General features: G+C 37.9%; 1 protein-coding gene across 4 annotated transcripts in view; it reads right to left on the bottom strand.

Annotated features, from left to right (window-relative positions):
* The window catches only part of SLC17A3 (solute carrier family 17 member 3), a 40028-nt gene extending 17859 nt beyond the window's left edge, over nucleotides 1–22169 (bottom strand). Inside the window, exons 1-2 of one of the 4 annotated variants that reach the window (XM_072814084.1) lie at nucleotides 22052–22169; nucleotides 5501–5614 (exon numbers count right to left, since the gene is read on the bottom strand). The gene's annotated coding sequence lies outside the window, so the exon portion shown is untranslated. Of the gene's footprint in view, nucleotides 1–5500; nucleotides 5615–21125; nucleotides 21145–22051 lie in introns of those variants that run through there. The other 3 variants (XM_072814083.1, XM_072814081.1, XM_072814082.1) reach the window with 3 other exon arrangements.
* Nucleotides 22170–26685: the final 4516 nt, after the last annotated feature.

Genomic DNA, 26685 nt, shown 5'->3' with positions numbered 1-26685 from the left:
CAGGTAGTTGGGGGGCACCTGGGTGGCTTGGTCAGTTAAGCGTCTGCCTTTGGCTCAGTTCATGATCCCAGGGTTCTGGGATTGAGCCCCAGATTGGGCTCCCTGCTCAGTGGGGAGTCTGCTTCTCCCTCTCCTTCTGCCTTTTCCCCCTGCTTGTGCTCTCTCTTGCTCACTCTCTCAAATAAATAAATAAATAAATAAATAAATAAATAAATCTTTAAAAGAGGGGGAAAAGGTAGTTGGGATTGTGAAGTTGGTTTTAACTGACCTGTAGCATAAAAAAGTGAAACCATATATATAATCTGGCAGGGAAAAATGGAGACAAAACTGGATGATCAAAATGTCATTCCTTAGCAATTGGGACTGAAAGCAAAAATAACACCCACATGTTTGAATATATACCATTTTAGCTGCCACAAATGGAGGCTTAAGACTCTGAGTTCTCTTGGTTTTTGATGTTGGATCATGTTCTTAGTTTTCCCTTTCTTTGACTCTGATGAGGGCCATGTGGCATCTGATAATTTCTTACCAAGAAATTCAATAATTTCTGAATGGGAGGGTGGTTGGCTTTTTGTAGAAGCACCTTATATGGAGGTCCTAAAAAGAAAAATATGGCAACCAAATAGGCATCCTCAGGAATGTTAATTTATATAGGGAAAATTTGTGTAAATAGACTAAGGCAGGGGAGAACCTGAATTGAGGTAAGAAAACAAGAGAACCCAAGATGGCTCCCTCAGAGAGGAGAGTAAAGCATAGGGCAGTGGGGTACTGGAGTTAGATCACATGGGCCTGTAAAAGCAGACTTAGATTTTTAGGAATTTTGCAAGCTTGTTTGGAAACAGCCACAGCCATTATTGGCAATTAAATTAAATACATTCAGAATTAAATAAATAATACTTTTAAAAGGTAAGAAATGTTTATAGCTCATGACTCCATAATTATTTCACTACATTTTCTTCTCAGGTATACTCTTGGGATCAGTCATATCTCTTGCATCTATATAGTATAAATACTATAAAAAACATGCAGCTGCATATTTCTTCCTAGTTCTGAATTAAGTGATGTCATGTTGGTAGCTTGAAATTGGTCACAATTGGAGATTTCACACTAAAAAAAAATTTTTTTTTAAAGGCAAAAGCTACAGATTTGGGCTTGATTTGTTGATTTCCTGGACTTAAGAAATTTATTAAACAATATTATGTTACAACTAGACTCACTATTGATGATGTGAATGATGTTTTTGTTTATTTAATTATTAATAAAAAATTTACTTGCTGATATTGTGGCCCTATGGTTGATGATAGAATTGCAAAAATCCAGATTGAATTCTGCAAGAAATAGAAAATCATACTGAAGTTTTATTTTTTTTTAAGATTTTATTTATTTATTCATGACAGAGAGAGAGAGAGAGAGAGAGAGACAGGCAGAGGGAGAAGCAGGCTCCAGGCAGGGAGCCCGGCGTGGTACTCGATCCCGAGTCTCCAGGATCCCACCCTGGGCTGAAGGCGGCACTAAACCACTGGGCCACCGGGGCTGCCCCATACAGAAGTTTTAGATGTGACTAGAAAACAATGTAAATATTTTAGCTTAAAACATGTTATTTTAAAAATGACATATTAAGATACTAGTATCAAAAATTTTATGTTAACCTTCAAGTGGCATTGTGAATTTTATTAACATGAAGTTAATTTGAATAATTTATGCATTTTGTAGGTAGTAATGTAGAATCAACCCTGCAACTTTATAAAAAGGTAAAAAATAATTTTAAATTTTTGGACTATTGTAATTCAGAGTGCTGATATTGATAATGGTTTCAGGTTGATAAATATAGTTTGTATGAAAGAGAAATAATTCAACAGTAGATCATCTATGACATTTAATGACAACAAATATATTGGGAAGAATTGGCAGATGAAGATTCAATTTAATTTGTCAAATTGTGGTTGAATTTCAACCATAGGCTGCCTACAGACACAGAGTGTAGCAAAAGTACATGAAAGTTTTACATCTTAAATATGTAAAATGTCTATTTGCTAATTATAGCTCAATAGACCTGGAAAAAAGCACAATATCCTATGAGAATCAATTGACTATATAGGATTTATAATAACAGTATTGTATATCTTATTATTATTCATAAACTGGGTGCCTTAGATTCTATGTATCAGTAAAATTTATAATATACCTGTATGTGTTTGTGCATGCTCTCCCCCGCCCCCGAAAGCCAGTTGTAAAATATTCACCAGCATACTATCAGGGTAAGGAAACACATCGCACATCTTCCCCTTGGGCCTCTGTATTGGTGCAGTCATTTATTGATGAACCCACATTTTTTATTTGGCCACCAGCATTTAAACATCTTCCTAGAGGGTTTTCTATCACTTGACACTCGTGTTTCAGATATTCCAGAGACACAATTAATAGGGAAGTGTCCCTCCCACTCCCTGACCCACCCTAGGAAGCAAAGGCCAGTTTCTCTACAGAAAGAATAGATATGAAATCGGGTGCCTAGGCTCCATGTTCATTTCTATTTTGTATTCTAGCATAAGATACTCAGACCAAACTCCTTTACAAAGATGAGTATATTGGGAGATTCATTAGGTCCTCCAACTTCCCACAGAGGTGGTGGTTCTCACTGACAAGAACAATAAGGAGGGATTCCATCCTACACAAGTACCATAATTAAATTCCAAGTGTTATTCAATTCCACTGACCCATGGCTCCTAGACCAATTCTAGGAAACAAAGATCCTTCCCGGTACCTGTAGCTTGTTGGCATTTCCAGGGCTGATGCTATCTGATCTGTGTAGTTTACTGCCCATCCTTTTGGTTTATGAGCAATCAGGGCATTACCTGCCTGGACAGGGTTCTTCAAACTACCTAGATTTAATGTCCTGCAATCTTCTCTATGTGGCTTCTTTCAACTGTACTCTGCACTGTTTCCTGGGACATCATAAGAATTGTGTCCTTGAGTCTCACGAACTGAAGTCTGTCATAACATCATATCTAGCCAAACTTTGCACATGATGCTGTAATTATTTCACAGACAAGCAAAAGCGTAGAGTAATTCCGGAGTAATCTAGAGATTAAGGTTATTTTATTCTCTGCTTAATGCCTGGACCACCTAATAGTAGGCCTTAAGATGGAGATCAATTTCTTATCAGCTGGGTTTGATGCTAAGTTCCACTGAATGAAAATACTATGGGATGCCATATTCCTGGTTTACCACAACTTTGCCTATTCTTGAAGGTATGCCTCTGGGACCTTTCTATCATGGCAGGACTGAGTTCTCAAACTCTCCATCTGAGTCCATTTATCCAAGATGGCAGCCCCAGTGAACCCTCTCTATTCCATAGAAGTCCATTTTCAAGTTACTTTCAACACTTATAAACATGAAATAGAATCTCAGTATTTATTAACAATGTGATCAAAATATCAGCTTTCATAGAAGTAAAAACTTAAGTAATAACTTGGATAAAGTAATCCCAGGTACTTTTAGCCTTCTACTATCTCTATTCTAGACAACCAGGACATGCCCTGTCCTAGAAACCTGAAAGTCCAATCCCAGCAGATGTGATCATATCTATGACCATTCTCCCAGGAGATTTTATAAGCATTTACTCACATAGCTAAGCAGATGGTTGTGCAGAGGCAGTGAATAGGAATTCATATAAGGGAAAGTTCTGAGAGCATTTGGCTGCCCATGAAGCATGTGAACTCCAGGAAGGCTTGGTGACCTCAAAAAGATTTTGTGGCTGGATGCCCCAGCTGTGGGGTTGCAATGGTAACACAGTTGGACCCTGGCTAACCTCTAAGGCCTAGGGCTGTACAAAAGAAGCAACTTACAGGTGTCACATATATATCAACGTGTCATATATGTGTGTTGTATGTAAATGTTTTATATATGTACATGTGTATATATCAGTATACACATATACACACATATAGATGTATATATGCAATTTTTAAAAAGGTTTTATTTGAGAGAGAGGAGAACATGCAATGAGAAGGGGGAGGGGAGAAGCAGAGGGAGGAGCAGATTCCATGCTGAGCCCTACTTGAGGATCCATCCAGGACCCTGAGATCATGACCTGAGCTGAAGGCAGACACTTAATCCACTGAGTCACCCAGGCACCCCTATATGCAATTCTTTTTAACATTAAGCTGCCTTGATTTTTCACTACTACCCAGAAGATTTCTGGTTTCCTGGGTCAGAGACTATATACGGCATCCTGAGATGTTTTTGCTTTGAAGCAGTGTTCATAGGGAATCACACTGAAGGTCAGCTTCCTGCAGACCATTAGGTTTAAAGGCTATGGGTTTCCTGCTGACAAAATCCTACTTATACCCTCTGTAAGGTCACAAGTACCATCAGAAGGTTCCAACTTCTATATTCCTGCCTTACGAACTCTCCCTGATTGTCTCCTTTCAGTTACCTTCAGCCCATCCTCCATCTTCTGTTGATCTTAGTGACCTTCATTACCTCATCTCTACATTTCCCCTTCTACCCCCTGCCATCTTGGTTTGGTTAGCTTTCCCTCATTTCCTTGCTTCATGACTCAGCATTCCTCCAGATGCCATTTTGGACCGGAACCACCCCCAGCCCTATCTGTGTCAAAGCCCTGGAACCTACTTGATGTGGGAGGAAAATCAAGAGGACAGACTTGATTACAAAAGGTCAGAGTCCTTTGGGACACCAGGAGTTGTCTGTTGCCACAGTAAGTCTCTCAGATGAAAGGCCCAGTACAGACCTCTTGGTGACAGCGAATCTTCACGTAAGGGATGGAGATGTGGTTTCCCGTTTTTTCTTATCTGAAATATATCTTTGCACATCCTACAGCTCTTCCAGTGTGTCCCACTGGCTATTGGTATAACAAGTTATGCTAGCTGCTGTTGCTAATTACTGTACCTAACAGTTCACATCCACCCTAAATGGAGATTTTGACCTCCTTATCCAGGTCAGCCAGTTGATAAATAGAAGGTCTGATACTTGTTTCCAAGCCCCTGAATGTAATCCCCTAAATTCAGCTTTTATTTATTTATTTTATTTTATTTATTTATTTATTCATGAGAGACACACAGAGAGAATCAGAGACACAGGTAGAGGGAGAAATAAGTTCTTCACTGGGAACCTTATGCAGAATCAATCCCAGAACCCCAGGATCATGACCTGAGCCAAAGGCAGACACTCAACCACTGAGCCATCCAAGTGCCCCTAAATTAACCCTTATACACCTCACTAGAGTGCCTGTTTCTTGGAAGTGTCTTGCACAGTTAACATTTTAAGCATGTTTACAGATGATCAGACACAGAACTTTAGCTCCCAGTTTATACCTCTCTTTTGCCTTGTTAAGGAAATAGGGGTTGTTATATCTTCACTCACCTTTTCAAAAATCAATATGAGAAAGCCTGGGAATCTGGGAGTTTATAAAATTGTTAGTTTGTTACACAGAAAGGACCTTTAGAGAGTTTTCATATCAACACCAGGGCAAGTGACTTACCGACTTAGTATCTGCTGGATGACTTCAACTTAGTACCCGCTCCTTCTTCGCCCTCTGGCCCTTCCTCGCTGGCAGACCCGCTGAGGACTCCTTGTTACCCTGGGGCTGGGACTGCTAATCATTAACAAATTTATCAAATTAGAAGTTGAAGGAAAAGTGGTTCCATGTCAAGCAGCCTCTGAGGAAGTTTTCAGAAATGTGCCTGGAGAAGTTGGAATCTGAAGCCCTTATGCGGCTCTGCCTACTTCTCTGCTGGTGTGAGCATCTTGTGTCTCCTCAAAACCTGAGACATGCAGTTTTTGCTTTGCTTTATGGTATCTTTAATGACTATAGTTCTGTTCTGAAAAGCAGAGAGAGAGAGAGAAAAAGAAGAAAGAAAGAAAAGAAAGAAAGAAGAAAGAAAGAAAGAAAGAAAGAAAGAAAGAAAGAGAGAAAGAAAGAAAAAGAAAGAAAGAAAGTAAAAGAAAGAAAGATTATAATTAAATACAAAAGTTTAGGGATGCATGGGTGGCTCAGTAGTTGAGCATCTGCCTCTGGCTCAGGTCGTGACCCCGGAGCCTGCTTCTCCCTCTGTCTATGTCTCTGCTTCTTTCTCTCTGTGTGTCTCTCATGGATAAATAAATGAATAAAATCTTAAAAAAAATAAATACAAAAGTCTAATACTTTTTTTTCTATTTTGCATATGTTTTTTTCCCTTTGAAATTCTGTTGATTTTTTTCTTTGAAATACAAGAGTTATAATATCACAGATAAACTTGGATTTCATTCTTGCTTTCTTTGGTCCTCTTTTGTGCTCATGGACGTGTGCATGCGCCCACAGACACAATAAAAACATTTCACAAAAATTTGGTGAGATTTCTCCATACTCTTTGATTTTTACTACCTATAGGTGTGTTCCTAAACTATATAAAAGAATGCTTTGTCTTGTTTCTCAATTTGTATACTTGTCATGCGGTATGGATTTTTCTATAACTCACTTTGGACAATAGGCAACATGAATTCGGAACACCCACATGGGCAGAGTGGAAGCCAAGCCCTCTCAATTTCTTTTGCTTGGCTCGTTTTCATCTATACTCCCATGTGGTTGAAAACATCCTCACTGCTTTTCACACTTGTTGGTAGTTTTGCTTATCCTCATCTCAGGGATGAGGCAATTCTTTCAGATTCCCAGCTTTATGTATATAGTTCATTTCCTGCTCCCTGTGAGCTCAGTGCCTGCACACCTTTCTCTGTGAGAACATTCGAGTCCATCTCTAGCCATGGAAAATTAAACCCAGTTCTGCGCTTCTGGGAGCTTGCCTTACTTCAGATCCTGTTCATCACCTTGATTTTAAGTTCCTTCTTAGATCTCCCAGAGGAGATCTCCTTCTGATTTTATACCTTTTGAAGTGTATTGTGGGGAAGTAAACCATCTCCCAGTACCCTGGCTGGGGGGGGGGGGGGAGGGAGGGGTGGTGTGTGAGCCTGGCAGAGTCCGTCACTGAGCTCAGGAATTCAGAGGGAGGAACCCCAGGTCTTGGGGATTTACAGCTACTGTTTTCCAAGCATTCATTCATTATATGTCATCCTCATACTTCCTTCAGATAAGTTTTTTAATAGTCTTTATAAGATAAGAAGAGAAAGGAAAAATGGATTTGTCCCTTGCACTTTGGGAATTTTAGCACAGAGGTCTAAGTTCATTATGCCAGGGGAGGGGATGTCACTTTCACCTTCCTGTATAAAAGATTTTTCCCTGAGTCATTTTTGAGGGACTCTGGACCCTGCAATAAATGAGTAACAACTTCTGAATTCAAATATCATGTGAAATATTGCAACTCTGAATCAGTATCCAAGTCAGAAAATGTGACTTTGGTTTTGTGATTTAATTTTTAACTTCATTTTAAAATGTCTGTGGGTTGGTTGTTCTTCCATTCTACAAATCGGACTGGGTAGAAGTAGACTCGTGTTGTTGTTGCATGGGAAAAATCCAACTTTGCTAACGCCTATAATTAATTTTTAAAAATTGGAATATAGGTTGAAATATTTCAAGTTATAGATTGTAATATCCACCTCTTTCAAATTTATGTTTTGCTTTTGAAAAAGATTGGTTTTTAAATTACTTTGTTTTAGTCATGCGAATTATTAGAGAAGATAAAGTGCATGTTTCTCCTTTGATATGAATTCACATTATCCTCAGGGTTGTTTTCATAAGACGTAGACAACTATCATTAATAATTAGCAGCATGACAATGCACCATGATATTGGCTCTGATTCTGGATAATATTTCATTAGGACTCCAGTGCACCATCCTTTCATGATCATAAAAAGCCTGTTGTTTCTAGTCTAGAAAGCCGGGAGGGGCCTCAGCAGAGGAAATAACCTCTCCTGTGCACACTCTGCCCCAAACCTCTTAATGTCCAGCAGTGACCCTACACCCAGGCGGTGTAGCAGCAGCTGTCAAGCAAACACATCAGATGAGCTTAAATCCTGAAGCAAAAGACTTTACTAAAAATAATAATGGTTATTCCCTGGGGCTTGGCTGCTTTTGCAAATGCGCTTTGAGTTTTTTAAAGATTTTATTTATTTATTTGAGAGAGGGAGCTAGAGAGCACACATGAGCAGGGGGAGGGGCACAGGGAGAAGGAGAAGCAGACTTCCTGCTGAGCAGGGAGCCCCACCTGGGGACCCTGAGGTCATGACCTGAGCTGAAGGCAGATGCTTAACTGACTGAGCCACCCAGGTGCCTCTGAAGCACACTTTAAACCATGAACCCACATGCTTATCGTTATGTCTGCTTAGAACCTTAAGTCCTCATCATGGTTCTGGCAAGTCCTTTTCTCTCCAAGTCAAACTCCTGTTTGGGGTAAATGTGGTCATCAAATGCACAGTGAGACTTCATCTCTATTACTTTGTCTTTTATCAGCTGAGCAGCATGGTGGGTCTGTCAGCTATACAACGAATTCAGTTATGTGCTGGATTGCTACATGGCAAATACTCCTTGCCTTTCCTTAGACATGGCTTTCTTCCAGTCTACTTTCCAGCTTCAATGGCTCCTATGTTAGCAACTCCAGTACCAGGAGTACCTAGCTGAAAGTGCAAAATCATATACTATGAAGGATAGCATCCATAGGAAAAAAAAATACAATTATGACAAATATAATTTTCAAGAGAAGATATGGAAGAAAATTAAGAATGCTAATGGAATGACATGTTATGCGCTTCCAGATAGGAAAGCAAACAAAATAAAATGGCTATTTGTATTGTATTATAACGATCACATTTTCTGACCAGCATGGGTTATAAATTTTTATATATCACACTAAGTTTTTATCTAGGCATCTTTACTTATTGCGTGGGACTTGGAACAAATGTATTTTACCTGTTGACACTCATTTACTTGGAGATTATTGAAAGAAACAAGGATAAATCATACAACTAGGCAAAACCACACAGTGTACCTTACATGTAATAGAAAACCAATAAGGAAAAGTCAATTGCCATCATTGTTATTATCATTATCATTGTTATTATCATTATCATTATTATTAACAACACCTCTGAACTGTCATGTAATGCTACTCATAACTGAAAGGTATTAAAAATCTAACTTATCCAAAAGAATAAAAAATGATTAAATTAAAAAGTTAGAGGTAGTAATCTATGACAAGGAAATATTTCAACAAGATTACTATGTGCAATTCACCAAAAGGAAAAGGAAAAGCATTCCCTGGAAACTAAGAATAAAACTAAATTCAGATTAAAGAGTATAAAACCTAGAACAAACATTCCACTCAAAGGTGAACCCACTGTTAAAATTAGGTACATAAAAGAGGTGCTCACTACTACATCTATTCACCACCGTGTTGGAAAGCACAACCAATACAATCACACAAGAAAGATATGTGAAATGATTGGAAAAGAAGTAAAACTATAATTATTGATAGATATGATTGTCCACATGGGAAACTAAAATCCTATTCATAAATTATTATAATTCATAAGCATTTAGCAAATTTGACAGATATCAACGTGACATTTATATTGCATTTTTAGTTACCAGCACCCCAAAAAAAGATCTTATAAAAAGTGCTATAATTCACAACTACAATAAAAGTACATAAGGAAAAGCAACAAAAGGAAATAAGGCCTAGGAATAAATCTAACAAAAATATGGCACATCTTTATGTAGAAAATTGTAAAACTTTATTGCAAGCTGTTAAAGTAGAACTAAATACTAAGTATAGAGACATGACATTTCCATGGACAGTAACTTTCAAAAATGTAAAAATCTCAGGTCTCCTCATATAATCCAAAGGTTTAACGCAATTCTGATCACTATTCCAACATGATTTTCCTTAATACTTGCTAGCTAAATGTATTTTCAAATAAAGAGTGGTTGTCTCTTACTTTCCAATTTTTATTTTTCTCCACCCCTCACACCTTTTTCAGTGATTCCTTTAGATGGATTCACTTATTTAATACTAAATATGTACTGGACACTGTTCTGAACACTTTACACATGAGAGCATTTTTCTTGCTCACTCACAACAAATCTCTATGGAAGGTACTGTTACTATGCCCATTTTACAGAGAGGTTAAGTAACTTGCTAGATATAGAATTAGGAATCCAATCACCCTGGGGATCTGGGTATATTTGTCATTTCTAAGAAAACTTTGTTTTTCCTACATCCAATTCTTGGTGTAAGAATATTACAACATTCTGGGGGGAATGGGTGAAATAGGTGATGGGGATTAAAGAGCACACGCTTCTCATGACGAGCACTGAATAATGTATAGAATTGTTAAATATTGTTGAATATTGTGTACCTGAAACTAATATAACACTGCATATTAACTATACTGGAATTTTTAAAAAAATTAATAAAAGAATATTATTCACCAAATATTTCTGTTGTTACTAATTTATGTAATTTAAATATTTATACTAATACTCATCTATTTGGAGGCGACACTAGTTTTTCCATTAACTTTGTTGCTCTATCTTTAAGGACGTCAAATTGTACTTGCTTAATGATTTCTGTTGATGGTGTTGTTTCCAAATGGAAGAATATATTTCCACAACCTAAGTGTGAATTACTACTTATGTGTGGGTTAATAGGCTTCCTGATTCCTAGAGCCTGTCTTGGGAGAGAAGGGCAGAGATTGGATGTGTCACTCGGCCTGGTGTGTGTGTGAGACACTGGCATTTTAAATATTATCTGAAACATTTTTGTTTATTATCCCTCAGTGACCGTGTTGGTCATTTAATGTGTAGCTAGATTTCAAATCTTGGAGAAAAGTGTGAAGGGTAGTTTCTATCTTCTTTTTGTTGTTGTTACTTTGTCCTCTGCTATCTTTATGAAGATGAGGAGTTTGCTTCAGGCTTGACTTGGCTTCTTTTAGTTTCCAAAATTTATATTAAAGCTTTTGAAGCAGTTCAATCCCCCCCTTTTTAAAGGATTTTATTTATTTATTCATGAGAGACACAGAGAGAGGCAAAGACATAGGCAGAAGGAGAAGCAGGCTACCACAGGGAGCCCGATGTGGGGCATGATCCCAGGACCCCAGGATCACAACCTGAGCCAAAGGCAGATGCTCAGCCACTGAGCCACCCAGGTGCCCCTGGTTCAATCCCTTTTGATCTTTCCCTTTCCCGCTCAGATTCTCACTTCTTTTTCAGTGCTGAGCCAGGATGAGGACCAAGATCATTGACCTTCATTGTTTCTACAAAGGAGGATTAGGGACCAAACTCATTTATTGACCATTGCACTGCAAACTTGAGTTTTGATTGTACTCAATTAGTTGTGGCTTTGGGGCACCTGGGTGGCTCAATTGGCTAAGTGTCTGCCTTCAGCTAACATCGTGCATGATCTTGGGTCCTGGGATCAAGCCCTGCATCCCTGCTGAGCAGGGAGCCTATGTCTCCCTCTCTTTCTGCCCCTCCCCCAACCTCATGCTCTCTCTCACCTGCATGCTCGCTCACTCTCTCAAATAAATAAATAAAATCTTTTAAAAGTTTTTTTTTTTAATTTTTTATTTATTTATGATAGTCACACACACACAGAGAGAGAGGCAGAGACATAGACAGAGGGAGAAGCAGGCTCCATGCACCGGGAGCCTGACGTGGGATTCGATCCCGCATCTCCAGGATCGCGCCCTGGGCCAAAGGCAGGCGCCAAACCGCTGCGCCACCCAGGGATCCCAAAAGTTTTTTTTTTTAAATTAAAAATGTTATTAAAAAAGTTAGTTGTGGCTTCTAGATGTCAGATACTTGTGCTTCGAAGTGACTGGAATCCAACTAAAATGGTTTTGGAAGAAAGGAAAAAGAGAAGGTGAAGACTGTGACAGGAGGCACAGTAGTAACAAGCACAGTGCTGGATACCACTGACAGTATCTAAATCTCTCCCAACCAAACAAAATGAAAACACGTCAAACTCATTTTTTCTGTCTTCTTCCACTTCCTTTTCCTAATCTTCTCCAAGAGTCAACAGACATTTCTGCAGACAATTCTGGAGTCTCATTCTTCATAACCATAAAAAGAAAGAAAAAGCAGCATGGTTAAGCTGCAGGTCTGAAATCCCAGAAAGAGTGGGATTTGCTAAGCACAAGATACTGTGCCACCATTTCAACCAAAGCATCGAGTACTCTGATTGGCTGTTCCCAACATCCCAAGATTTTTCAAATTACAGGTCACTACTCTGGTAAAATCAATTTAATGCTTCATAAGCAGCATATGTGGGTGTTGTTTTTTTTTTAATAACAAAATAGACTATGATAAAATAGAATGGAATGACTGACAATGCATCCTACTTAATAAGAGTTAAGATTGTTTCATGAAATTTTGGTTCTGAAACACATACACATATCTACATAATGAACCTGTATGTTAGTACTGCATCACAGTGTAAAAACGTATACTATTTACTGTAGGTCAAAAGGGTTGAAATTTTCTTTCTAGTACACATATTTTATAAGCTTTTTAAAATTATAATGCCTCTGCTTTATTAAATCTCTCAGATTCAATGTTTTTCTCTGGCATTTCAAAAAGATTAGCCTGGAATAGATCTTGCAAGTTCTCATCACAAGAAAAATATTTTTTTGTAACTTTGCATGAGGACAAATGGTAACTAGACTTATTGTGATGATCACTTCACAATATATACAAATATTGAATCATTGTGTTATATACCTTACACCAGTATAATGTTACATGTCAAGTGTACTTAAAAAAAAAAAAAAAACAAAAAACCCCGTGGGGCACCCCGGGTGGCTCAGCGGTTTGGCGCCGCCTTCAGCCCAGGATCCTGGAGACCGGGGATCGAGTTCCGCATCGGGCTCCCTGCATGGAGCCTGCTTCTCCCTCTACCTGTGTCTTGGCCTCTTTCTGTGTCTCTCATAAATAAATAAAATCTTTAAAATAAAATAAAAAAAACCCTGTGAATTCATTAAAATTCAATTTATTCATGTAAAAAATAATAAAACAAAGTTTTAGAAAAGGAAAAGAAAGAAAGAAAGAAAGAAAGAAAGAAAGAAAGAAAGAAAGAAAGAAAGAAAGAAAGAAGAAAGAAAGAAAAAGAATCCTCCAAAAACATTATTGCTTAACAGGGGCACGTGTGTGGCACAGTCACTTAAGCGTTGGACTCATGATTTCAGCTTGGGTCATGATCTCAGGGTGGTGAGATAGAGCCCAGCATCAGGCTCTGCACTGGGCATGGAGACTGCTTACGATTCTCTCTCTCCCTCTGTCTCTCCCCACTCACACTCACTCTCTCAAAAATAAAGAAATAAAAATAATTGCTTAACCATATACATACTTCATTTTATTGTACTTCACTTTTTGCACTTCACAGATATTGCATTTCTTACAAATGGAAGGTTTGTGGCAACCCTGCATAGAGCAAATCTGTCACTGCTATTTTTCCAACAGTGTTTGCTCACTTGGTATTTTTGTCATATTTTGATAATTTTTGCAATACTTCAAATTTTTTCATTATATATATATTTGTTATGATGATCTGTGATCAGTGATTATTGCTCACTGAAAGCTCAGATGATGGTTAGCATTATTTACCAATATAGTATTTTTTAAATGAGGTATGTACTTTGTATTTTTAGACATAATGCAATTGTATACCTCATAGACTCTGGTATAGTATAAAAATAGCTTTTTTATGCTCTGGGAAAACAAAAATTAATTTGACTCCTTTTGTTGCAATATTCACTTTATTATGGTGGTTTGGAGCAGAACTCACAATATCTCCAAAGTGTGCTTGTAATTGCATTTCAATACTCTGAGGATTAATGGTAAGATATACCCATTTCTCCACTGGACTCCAGTTTTGCATTCCTCACGACAGATCAGGATGTTGAAGCATATACACTAGCATTCTGTCCAAGGCCATGTGCATTATCAATTCCTTTTGCAATGGGTCTTTGAGCGGATGGCTGCTGCCCCTCTCACCTGGCACATCACCACAGGTGACTGCCATTACCTCCAGGCCATTCAAAAGACCGTCTGCTTCCTATTGCCTGGAGAATTTGCCAAGCAGGCAGTGTTCAAGGAGATCAATGCCATCAACAAGTATACTGACTACAAATCAGTTGCTTTGACCAGAACTTGAATATCATGAACCAAAGATGTTTTTTAGAGCCATCTTAGTTTTTAAAATTAAAGTTCTAGTTAATGCGTTTTTTGCTAATAATTCATTGGTTTTCATTTACCCAGTCAACTAGTAAATTAACATAAATTTCTCTCAACTTTAATACCTTTTCTTATGAGTAAATAGGTTTTTTGCAGTTTTTTGTTTCCAAGATTGTATTATAAGTACTATGAGCATGTGCTCTAAGGTATCACTTATGAAATGGTAATCTCTATCCTTTACTTTTTATTTACTAATTAATTAATTTATTATCCTTTACTTTTTTTTTTTTATGAGAGAGAGAGAGAGAGAGAGTGCTCTCAAAGTGCTCTTGGTAGAGGTCACACTCAGCTGTTTGTGTGTAACTTTCTGGTTGCCTTTTGCTTTCTGGGTTGTGCCTAACAAGTATTAACATAGTAAATTGAACACCAATAAAAAATAAAAAATTAAAAAAAAATTAAAAAAAAAACACTATCCAATCAGAGTGAATTTCAAACAGCTCATTTACATGTTGTCATTCTTGCTTTTCATCCAGAGACTGGGTTGCACCAATACTCATTTGAATACAGCAACTAAATAGATCTCATTTGATATCAAATGTCATCATTCTCTTAAAGTAGTGGTATGAGGCTGGATTTATGATGCCTAGGTCTTTATTTCAGGATTTTAGTATTTCAATAAATGACTCCAAGAGAAATTTTTTGCCATCTCTGAAAAGAAAACTTTCACCAAAACTCAGAAGATTTGCAGGAGAGATATTCTAGAGACAAGTAGATGTCTGTCTAGTTTAGTAACATCTTGAAACGGGTATACCCCACCATGGGCATTTCATCCAATGTTGTGTGTATTGAGAACTATTTTGTAAGAGAAATCTTCGAGTGCACAGTAGCGTATGCTTCCCACTTGGCTCATTGTAACAGGTGCTGGACCAATTTGTCTATGCATCTGCTCTGACCTGAGGAATTCACTAACCAGGCTATATCTGAAGACCTTAAGGCCATTACCAATACTCCAGCTCTATACAAATGAACTGCTGTTAAGAGGACTTGAACAACCTAAGACAAAGGTTCTTTTCAGAGCCATCAACATTTTCAGTTCATAGTTACCAATGTGCTTGTATTTCTAATACAAATATCTCTTGGTATTACCTGTTTGTGGACTGTCCAGGGTCCTGTAAAGTTGAAATAGTTAATAAAACTTTTCTTTTCTACTATTTTAAAGAAAGATTTTTACTTATTTATTCATTTATTTTTAAAGTAATCTCTACACCTAGTGTGAGGCTCAAACTCACAAACCCTGACATCAAGAGTCAGATGCTCTACTGACTGAGCCAGTATTTATATATTTATATTTATATAATATATTTAAATATATTTTAATATATTTTGTCAGAAGGAAGACAATAGCCCAAATGGATGTAAACACCTTATTGCTTATACAGATACCAGAAGCAAGATCAATATGGTGTCACCTTCTTGTTTTCCTAGTTTCACAGGATGAGAGGGACCTGGAATGGGCATATGATAAATGACACAAGTACTGGGTTGGTCTGTCATTGAAAAGCCAACTAAACTATGGCCAAGCAAATTTATAGCCTGTATTTGTGCCCAAAGGGTAGAGATAGAAAGTCCTATGCCTCCCTGGAACCAGAGAGGCAGATAAGAAGAAATTGCCTTATAGAGGCTTCCCTCAACATGTAGCTGGGGAGGCTGATGAGAAAGGACCTGAGACAGTTCCTGGTGAATGCCTCTTCACATGCTCTAAGGAGGACTACAGGGTAGTCTGCCAAGATGGATCACAGTGCAGTTGAGTCCTGCCAAAGCCCTACCTGGTGGCCCACGTGGGGATGTGCGGAGTCACAGGGTGCCAATAGCAGAACCACTCTTGTATACAAACTACAGGATTATTTTGCCTTACTGCTTGCAGTAGTTAAATTTCTTCTCAAAATGTATTGTCTAATAGTTGGACACAATGATTAAAAAAATAATAGTGGATTTGAGTTTCTCAAGGATAATATACAGACTTATTTGACATATGTTACTAACAGATATTAATGAAAATTAAATATAAAATATTAGTAACTATCCACTTAACAACTTCTAAATGACACATAGTTATTTTCTTCTTTAATTAATATCATGAAATACATTTATGATTTTTAGCATTAACAACAATAGGAGCCAAACCAATGGAATAACATCATGAAATTGCTTTTGAAAAAGGCAAAAACACTTTGTTTTCAAAAAAGGCAAAACCCTTCTCAATCTAGAATTCCATATATATCTACACTATAATTTTAGAGGGCAGGTGAGATAAAGACATTTCTAGACAAGGCTGTAATTTTTGATGACTTACAAAAGGATGTTTAACTTAATGTATAGTAAGAGAAAACAGCAAGGCTATTTTTAATGTTCAGATTTCAGAAATCTAAGAGTCGGATAACACACTTCTGGTAAAAATGTAGAGAAATAAGAAGGGCCTTGGAAGTAGTAGTCATGATCAATTTTAGAAAAAGAGTAGGAAAATGAGAAAGACTTGAGGAGCAAATTACCTGTTTCATACCCTTAGATGGACTCAGAGCCACAGAGGCAAATATTAGAGAGCTGTGCCCATAAAAATGAAATTTGGAATGCTCTGATTGTGTCTCCAAGCTCTTTAAGGAGACTGGTCCTGTTTAATCATAAACTTTTATTTTTTTTTATGTTACTTTGACAAAGAGCAAAAATTCATCCTTTCACTGGATTTTAAGCTTCTTCTCTATCTCTCCCTTACTTTCTGTGTATCCTCCAGCAACTGAGTGAGATTAAGAGCAAAATTAATCTCATCATGAGGAGGAGGATCAGGATTGCAGGTTAAGACCACTTCACTGGCTCTTGTGTTAGGGGTGGTTTTCATGGTGTCAAGTGAAAGGTTGGGGCTCACATGTTAGACTTATATGGATCACCATGCAGAAGGCCATGTGAGACCAGCTTCAGGACAGAAAACAGCTAGGGTGGAAGAGCAGACGGAATGGAAAGGACAATGGATGAACTAGCACAGCTTTGCAGACCACATGCCTGGAAGTCAGGATTTGTGCCCCATTGGCACCCATTTCTTTTCACTTCTCTCTGCCTCTCTCTGACCCTCTCTCACTTTCTATCGTTTCCCTCTTTCCTCTACCTCCCCAACCTCTCTTCTTCCCTCACAACCCCAGGCTCTCATTTCTACTGTCTTCTTACATATCACTTTCCTTCTTTTAGTCTTCAAGTGGGAAAAATCCTTTGCCTGGCAGTCTGGAATATTACCCTTACATCTTCACCATAAGACAAGAAAAAGTGTCCTGTCCAGGCTCTAGATCAGAGAGTCTCATGAAGGACTCTTACTGGCCCAGTTCCGGGTGCATGCCCAACTCTTGGACCTAATACCAGGGCTGAGGCATTAGGTAGAGCTCTCTCATTAGCTGAGACTATCTTATATGTGCCTTTGGTCACCTGGAGGGTTCTGGGTAGCTGTTACCATAGATCCAGAGTATTGCAAAGCACAAATCTTGATATACCAGTGAAATCAATTTGCACGGCTATGAAGAACCTTCTTGATAAATGAACTATAATAGGAAAGACCAAGGCTTTATTCAAAAGAATTGAAAATCTCAGAGTATATCTCATGTAATAAAGGTAATTATTTTATAAATATTTTTGTTTCAGGGCATCTGGGTGGCTTAGTTGGTTAAGCATCTGACTTTTGATTTCTGCTCAGGCCATGTTCTCAGGGTGGTAAGATCGAGCCCAATATGGCGCTCAGTGTGGAGTCTGCCTAAGATTCTCTCAATTTCCCTCTGCTCCTCCCTTCCCCCACCCTGCTCATTCACTCTCTCTCTCTCTCTCTCTCTCAAAAATAAATAAATAAATACTTAAAAATAAATATTTTTGTTATGGTTACATTTGTGTTTATGAATATTCTTGATAGAAATAAGATACTATGTATTATACTATGCAATATTATCAGAAAAGTTTTTAAAAAATCATCTGCTGCACAGTTTTTATATTTCAGTTATATTAATAGTTTCCCACAATTAATGCACTTTAATGTATTCTTCACAGTAAATGGTGCCATTTCTTAGTCTTTCAAAAAGGTTGTGTTATCGAATGATTGCTCAGTCACATAACATCTTTACTGTTATTGCATACATTGGTGTAGTGAATACATATACTAGTTTCTCCATCTATTTTTAAAATCTAAACTTTGTTTTCATTTTGTTCCTTATGAAATTCACTTGTTTATGTGCCCATTTCTACATTCTATCTCTTTATTCTATCACCCACCTCAATTTCTTTTGCAGTTAAAGTAATATACCTTTCTCATCAATGGACTCATACTTGTTCTCTGAGAAATTCAGCTTCGAGAACTTTAGTTTGACATGACTGCAAGTATAGACAGCCCAAATCACATAAATGTTTCAAAATTGGTCTTTTATTTATTTGTCTTCTTGGAATATGTATAAACAAGCATGTTTCTTTCCTATATTGCTGTTTTTAGGAAATTCTGGGTGTACTAACAAGCTGCATTAAAAGAATATTTAATTGATTCTTAGTCACACATTGAATCGTTTTTTATTACTTCTGAAAACCATGGGCAACTTAAAATTGATAGTGTTTTCGAACTTCCCTTGGCTGTTAGTAGACCTGAAATAGTAACATTATCTATATTTTTCCCTCTTTGAGATATAATTGACATGCAACATTGTGTAAGTTTAAGGTGCACAACAGGACAATTTGATATACAAATATATTGTGAACTTATTACCACAATAAGATTAGTTAACATATTCATCACCTCACATAATTACCATTTTGTGGGTGTGTGGTAAGAACATTTAAGATCTACTCTCTTAGAGACTTCAAGTATATGCAACAGTGTTGTTAACTATAGTCTGTGCATTAGATCTCCAGAACTTATTCATCTTGTAACTGGGAGTTTTTAACCCTCTAACCAATGTCTCCTTTCTTTTTTTAAAAAAATATTTTATTTATTTATTCATGAGAGACACAGGGAGAGACAGAGACATAAGCAGAGGGAGAAGCAGGCTCCCTGCGAGAAGCCTGATGTGAGACTTGATCCCAGACCCTGGGATCATGTCCTGAGCCAAAGGCAGACAGACGTTCAACCACTGAGCCACTCAGGTGTCCCCTAATGTCTCCTTTCCCCCACATTTCCAGCCTCTGGCAACCACCAATCTACTCTCTTTCTATGAATTTGTTTTTTTAAGATTTCATGTATAAGTGAGAATTGCCTTTGCCTTTTGGGATAAATCTCAATTGTAATGATGGATATCCTATAATTGCCACCTCTATGAGGCTTGCAGATATGTGTAATTTTCTGGATATTAAATAATACTTCAACAAAAATTATTTTAAATGAGATAATTGCTACTGTCTTTCCTCTAAGTACTTGCCAGCTCTAAAATTCAGAATTCTTCAGTACTGACTATTACATATTTTGAAACAAAAGCTCCATTGTAAATACAATTTATTATTTTGCACATGTAACACATTCACAGGGTTTGGAATTCAAATCTACAGAAAAGATAATAAAAAACAAGCAACCAAAATAAAACCAAACAAATTCTGCTTAGCCATCTTCTCTAGTTCTTTAGTTCCTTCTTGAAAAAAACAGAGTCATGCCTCCTTATAACTTTCAGAGACAATTAGAAGTATTTTTTTCTTTCTAAGAGAATGGATGGCATGCTCTTCTTCAGTAAATTAATACACATATATTTTTTCTTTTGTTATTTAAAAAAATTGGAAACAAAAAATACCCAATATTCATCATCCTAACCTACCAAAAACTGTCAACTATATATATTTTTCTTTTTTCTTTTTTTTTTTTTATATATATATTTTTCTTGTTGGCTTTTTTACCCTGCTTGTCTTTTTACTTGTTTGGACATCAGTACAGAAAAATTTTAAGGCAAGTACTTTAAGACGTTTCCTTTTCTCTTTTATTACAAAACTTTAAGAGCGCCAGGGATTCTTGAAATAATAATAATTAGCTATCATTCAACACATTGTTATCTCACATCTATTTGGTGTCAGGCTATTTGTTAAGAACCCAGAAGAAAAAAAAAAAAAAAAAAGAACCCAGAAGAAAAGCATGGCTACCACCTTCTAGGAGATTGCCTTCAGACAGAACAGAGAAAGGTGCAGAACTTTAAAATAAGGTATGACAAGATTATCTAGGCTCACTGATTTGCTTGGAATCCTAGGAGAGGGATTGTTTGCTAAGAGTTTTCCAGGTGGGAAAGCACATGCAATGGGAAATAAATATGAAAGATTGGCTAGCTTGGGAATCAGGGAGTATTTACTGTGATTAGCGGAGAGTCCTGGGGTTTGATGCCTACAAAGGACTAAGGTTTGCAGATGCTTCTACACACATGAGATGATGGTAAGCAAGGAAGTTACAAGCCTAGGGAAAGGAGGATAGTTGGAAGCCAGTAAGAAATGGGGAGAGGGAAAGAGAGCCACAGGATCTCAGGGCATAGATGGCAATGCTGAAATCAGAGTATAAATAAAGAGGACAGCGGCAGATGCTATGAAATCCTTCCATGGAGCAATGGGACGATGACCCTGGAATTGCTGAACCAGCACCAGCGACATATTCAGTGCCAAATTATATAATGGAAAACAAATCAAATGTTGCTGGAGAAAAACCCAGGGAAGAGAGTTTTCAGTAGTAAAGTAGACAAGAGAACCCACTCAGCTTACTAGGGTGCCAAAGGTGTCTTCCAGATTCCAGGAACTTGGGAGAGAGAGTTGGCCAGGTTGGATCCAGGCATAGAGCCTGTTCACCTCACAGTATAATCAGCAATAGGCAAGTGAGAGCAGGTCCTTACAAATGCGGCAGTATTTAGTTAGAGTTCTTGATAAACTGATATGCTGGGGACTTATTGATTTTAGGATAGAAATGGAGCAATATGCAAGGTAAGTGGGGGTGAACCTCAGGCTGCCTCCCAGTATTCCTCTTGTGCATACCTGGAGAGCATGCCGGTTCTGGTTATATGGTTCCTTGTTGTGTTTTGGAAGCTTTTACTTCATCAGTCTTATTAGCCTTCATTTGAAGTCAAATGCCAGATAATAACCTTCTGTCTTGTAAGTGGAATCATTTTAACTAAAGCATGATTTAGCCTTGGATCAAATTTCTCCTTGCTGTTTGCTATTCTTTTATAAGTTCCCTTAAAACACACGGTAGAAAGGCTCTCAACACCCTGCATGAAAAGCTAGTAACTTCCATAATCGTGTTCATTTATGTGTGCCTCAAAATCATGACTCTTCAATTTCTGAAAAGAACCATATCACATCTTGCAAGATTTCCTGATCATTGAGATCCAGCCAATCTCTCTGTATGCTAAATCTTACTACATATCTTTTCTGTCTCTGTTGCCTCATTTTAAAATGAGGGCAATAATGCTCCCTCACCACTGGGTTGGTTGTCATAAGGATAACTGGCCTATAATAAGCAGGGCACAAATGTTGGTTATGTTATATTATTATCTCTATTATTCACCTTCTTTTTATACATGCTGGTTCTTTTGCCTAGAACACACTCACTGTTTTTCTTTATGTAGTAATTCCTGTTAACTTTCAGAGCTAGGCTCAAGCCAATGTCACTTTCTTGATGGGGTCTTCCATGGCCACCTAGTTCCCTCAAATCTCTCCTGTCGTTTGACATTGTCTTCCATTAGTGCTCATTCTAATTGTAATATGGGATTGATGATGGAGTTTACCACTTAACATCTCAATTGTAATATGGGATTGATGATGGAGTTTACCACTTAACATTTGCTGCTCCCGTAAAACCCATTCCTCCATTTCACTTCCCCTCTTTAGGACTTTACTCAAATGTCTCCTTTCAGTGAGTCTTCCTTTCCTGTTTAATTTTTCTCCTTAACACTTCTTACCATCACTCAACATGTGGTTTGTTTACTGACTGCCTTGCTTCCTTCCATATGGACATGGATGATATCTTTTTGCTCAGTACTCTAGTCTGAGTTCCACAGCAGGCATGGGATATTATATCCTCAGAATGTGGATATGTGGAATGTGGAATGTGTTTCCATTTAGGATGTGGGCTTCCACGGTGAGGAGAATATTGACATCATTTGTCATTGTGCCTCTAGCACCTCACCCAGAGACACAGAGAAATTGCTCAAAGCTTACATAAATGAAGAACAAAAAAGATAAGCTCATCCAGAGGCCAGGCTACAAGATAGCCGATCTTTTTCTGAAAGGACATGGAGAGCCTCAACCTTAAGACCAGAGGCTACTCTTGAGAAGGAACTATTAAATTACTGTTGAAAACTCATAAAGATTGATAATAATTGACTTTGAAGAAATATATGGGGGCACGTCAGGGCTCAGTTAGTTAAGCATCTGCCTTCGGCTCATGATCCCGGGGTCCTGGGATCGAGCCCCACGTGGGCTCAGTGGGGAGCCTGCTTCTCCTTCTGCCCCTGCTCATGCTCTCTCTCTCTCTCTCTCTCACTCACTCTTAAAAAGGATATATATGAATAGTGATGATATCTGCATGGGAAGAAGAGCCTCTCACTTCATTGTATCTTACTTATAATTTTCTAGGCCACTAATCTGAACCTGTTTAACACATTTTAGTTCTTCCCTATATATGTGTGTGAAGCCAAAGACCCATGTACATCCACCCTTGGAGTGACAGCATCTACATGTACCATACAATGGAACAGCTAAAAAATCATTCCTCAGAATTATGTCCAAGAACCCTAGCAAAATTTATAGCTCCAAATGCCAAATTGGCCTTTTCAAGCTCCTGGGTGATAACAGATTTGTAAGTAAGGATATTGTGCACCAATTTCAATGATGCTCAGCCTCTCTGCTTCACTGAGACTTCTATGTCTGTGGCACCCAATTTCTATGCTGGGTCCCCTAGAGACCAAGGGTAGAGGTGGATTTGGATCCATAGTGTTAGACCATTGAGGATAATTCACCCTTAAAACTAGGGGGCACTTTCTGGATCTGAAGAGTCACATGTCAACAGGGAGAGGGTACTCCCTTGGTTTAAGAAAAGTAATTAGACATGACCACTCAGAACATGGTTTCAACACAAACCAAAAGCCATTACATTCTGGTTGGTGATGTCCATGCACTCAGCACCCTCTGCATACTTATTAATTTGAAATAATCATTGCATAAACTGATATCACTTGGAGCAAAGCTCAGGTCCTAAGCATTGTAGTGGCACCCAGAGTAGCAAGGGGTGGTTCCAAAGGAGAAACCATCCTCACTTTATTTTGGCAAGCAGCTGGCTCAGATAGAACTCGTTCTATTCTGCAATAATTAAAAAGGAAACAAAATAGATTTCATATAAACTTATTCTCAAGATTCCGTACCCCTTCTTTCTAGTGTTACAATTTTATTTTGAGGAATTGTCTTTCGCATTGTATGAGAACATATTGTGGTGATGAGTCTTGGTGTTCCGATCTCCCTCTGAGCTGAAGGGGTCACTTGAGACTTTGGCCATCAGATCTTCAGGCTCTGTTAAAGCCAAAGATTGAGCATTTCACCTAACTTCCACCAATTAAATTCTCTCCTGAGACCTTAAATATTGAGAAGAGGGATGGGAGAATGGGGAATATAGAAGTTGAAACCATTTATTTCAGCAATGGAGCAAGCTGCTATAGCTACGAGACATTCTGAAGCTACCTTTCTTTGGGTTTCACTTTGATATTTGGAGCAGCCCCACTTCAGTTTCTTTGACTAAATCCATGATGGCATAAATGATCCATTCTGTGTCTATAGCTACAATCCAAAACTCCTTTTAACACAAACTTTTAAAAAAAAATTCTCAATATGAAAAAAAAGGAAATTAATACCATGGACTATAGAGAATGAACACGTTTTTCTTGAGATTTTTCTCAAGGGAATAAGAGTAAAATCCTAAAACTTTGTAAAAGGACTCAAAACAAATAAACATCCTATGAAGCAAGTTATAAAAATCAGAATATAACGTTACACTAAGAAGAAAAGGGGGCAATACTCTTGTCAATAACGTTATCGAATACAAGATACGTTAATACGTTGTTAATAGTGTTATGGAGATTTTTGGAGTGGGATGTCTGGATGGCTCAGCAGTTGAGTGTCTGCCTTCGACCCAGGGTGTGATCTTAGAGTCACGGGATCGAGTCCCACATGGGGCTCCCTGGATAGAGCCTGTTTTTCTCTCGGCCTATGTCTCTGCCTTTCCCTCTGTGTCTCTCACGAATAAATAAGTAAAATATTTTTTTTAAAAAAGGGAAATTTTTAAAGAAAACCAGAAATGGTAAGCATTAGAATGGATACTGCTTAAAAATAGACCATTTATGGAGAGAAGCAGTCTTCAAGTTTTTTTGATTGTGTACTGCATAAAAGAATTTTGAAAACTTTAGCTACTCCCCTGAACATTTTTAATTTGACATCTAAAACTTTTCATCAAAAATATAAATGAGTTGCTTAATAAATAAAACATTAATCATTTTATATGACAAAGAGGATAAATTATTAAAATTAGAATAAACACTTCATGACAAGTCTGATTTTAATAGAGGTTTGAACCACCTTACTGTAAAATTCATACCAAATCTAGAAGTAATCACATAACTTTCTCATCTGAGGTTTTTGCCAAATATATCTTGAAACTTATTCCAGCTTTAATTCAAATAACTGGTTCTCTAATGTGCTCTCTTGTTCTGAACTCAGAACGTTCCAACTCTGGTCAATCTTCACTTATAATAAAAAAACACAAAAAAGGCAACGAAAGGTAAGAAAGCCAAGAGCTAGGTGAATATATTAATCATTAACAGGTAATCCCCAATCTGATACTTGGAATCATCCCTTTGTTGACAACCAAGAGGTGTTTACACTCTAGGCATCGGCTCACAATAAGTTGTGGATGCCTTTCTTTTTTTTTAATGTGAAGAGGAATAGTGTGGACTTAGGCATATTTTCAGGCAATTTAAGAAATAATTTGTAACTTATAGAAGTTGGAGAAGAGCTTGGGAAATGTGTCAGTGTGCTTCCAGCAGGGAGAAATCCAGGGAGAAAGCAAAGTGAAGATCTAAGGATGAAGTCAGCAGAAACTGGGAGATAGATAACAAGGTTCCAGTGTACAGATAAGTAGATGAGGGATTCTTAACAAATAGAGAAGAATCATTAACTTTTTTTTAAATTGAAGGAAATTCCAAGACTACTAGCTGGAAAGCAAATTACTCATGACATGTAAGGCAATGTCAAATTTAAAGTGATTCACAGCTTGGATGACATCTTGGTGAAAGTATAGAGTTTTAGGGAAAAGGGAAAAGAGAGCACCTTTTTGTGGAGAGTAGGTAGGTAAAGAACACCTACCTACACACACCTGTCCTACAAAACTTAGTTGGCTGATCAGACTTCTTTCTTGCATTAGACACCAGAGACTCACAGGAAGTCAATAGGACTTGGAAATTTTTGTGAAACAAAACTTTTCCCAGCTAACTTAATATTTTAATGTATTAAGGCTCCATAATGTTAGTATGGCATATTAAGAAAGGAGTTATCTGCTATTCTGGAGCTCAGAGGTTTTTTTTTTTTTAAAAAAAAAAAAGATTTATTTATTCATGAGAGACATAGACATAGACAGAGGGAGAAGCAGGCTGCTCACAAGGAGCCGGATGCAGGACCTGATCCCCAGACCTGGGATCACATCCTGAGCCAAAGGCAGACCCTCAACTGCTAAACCACCCAGGTGTCCCTGGAACTCAGAGGATTATCCAAGTACTTTCCCAAAATAATCTCCATTGAAATATTTTGAGGAGAAGAAGAGAAAGGAGGGTGGTAATAATTATAATTTTAAAAAGTCAGTGGCCAGAACCAGACTAAAGTAAGTGAGAGGTGCCCAGGATGTGACAATGAAGAGGTGCTCACTCTCATGTGCCAATTCTGTGCTTACATGAGCCTGACAAAGAATGTCTTCTTAAATGTTGCTCCTTGGACACCTGGCCTGTCTCACCCTAGGGCCTTTGAATTACATCCAAATCACAGTAACAGGGAGGCCTGGGTGGCTCAGGGGTTGAGTATCTGCCTTTGGCTCAGGTCGTGATCCCAGGGTCCTGGGATTGAGTTCCACATTGGGCTTCCCACAGGGAGCCTGCTTCTCCCTCTGCCTATGTCTCTGCCTCTCTCTCTATGTCTCTCATGAATAAATAAATAAAATCTTTAAGGAAAAAAAACCCCATGGGCAGCCCAGGTGGCTCAGTGGTTTAGCGCCACCTTTAGCCCAGGGCTTGATCCTGGAGACCTGGGATAAAGTCCCACGTCAGGCTCCCTGCATGGAGCCTGCTTCTCCCTCTGCCTGTGTCTCTGCCTATCTCTCTTTCTCCCTGTGTTTCTCATGAATAAATAAATAAAATCTTAAAAAAAGAAAACCCAAAACCCAAATCATAGTAACAAGTAAATGATTCTTAACAGAATGTAATTCTGGTATGGAAAGGAATTAATGAAACAGTATACATTAATTATACATTAATAATTGCAACAAGTCAGAGCACAATTT

Source organism: Canis lupus, chromosome 37, assembly GCF_048164855.1.
Source record: "Canis lupus baileyi chromosome 37, mCanLup2.hap1, whole genome shotgun sequence".
NCBI lineage: Eukaryota > Metazoa > Chordata > Mammalia > Carnivora > Canidae > Canis > Canis lupus.
This window is presented reverse-complemented; position numbering and strand designations above follow the sequence as displayed.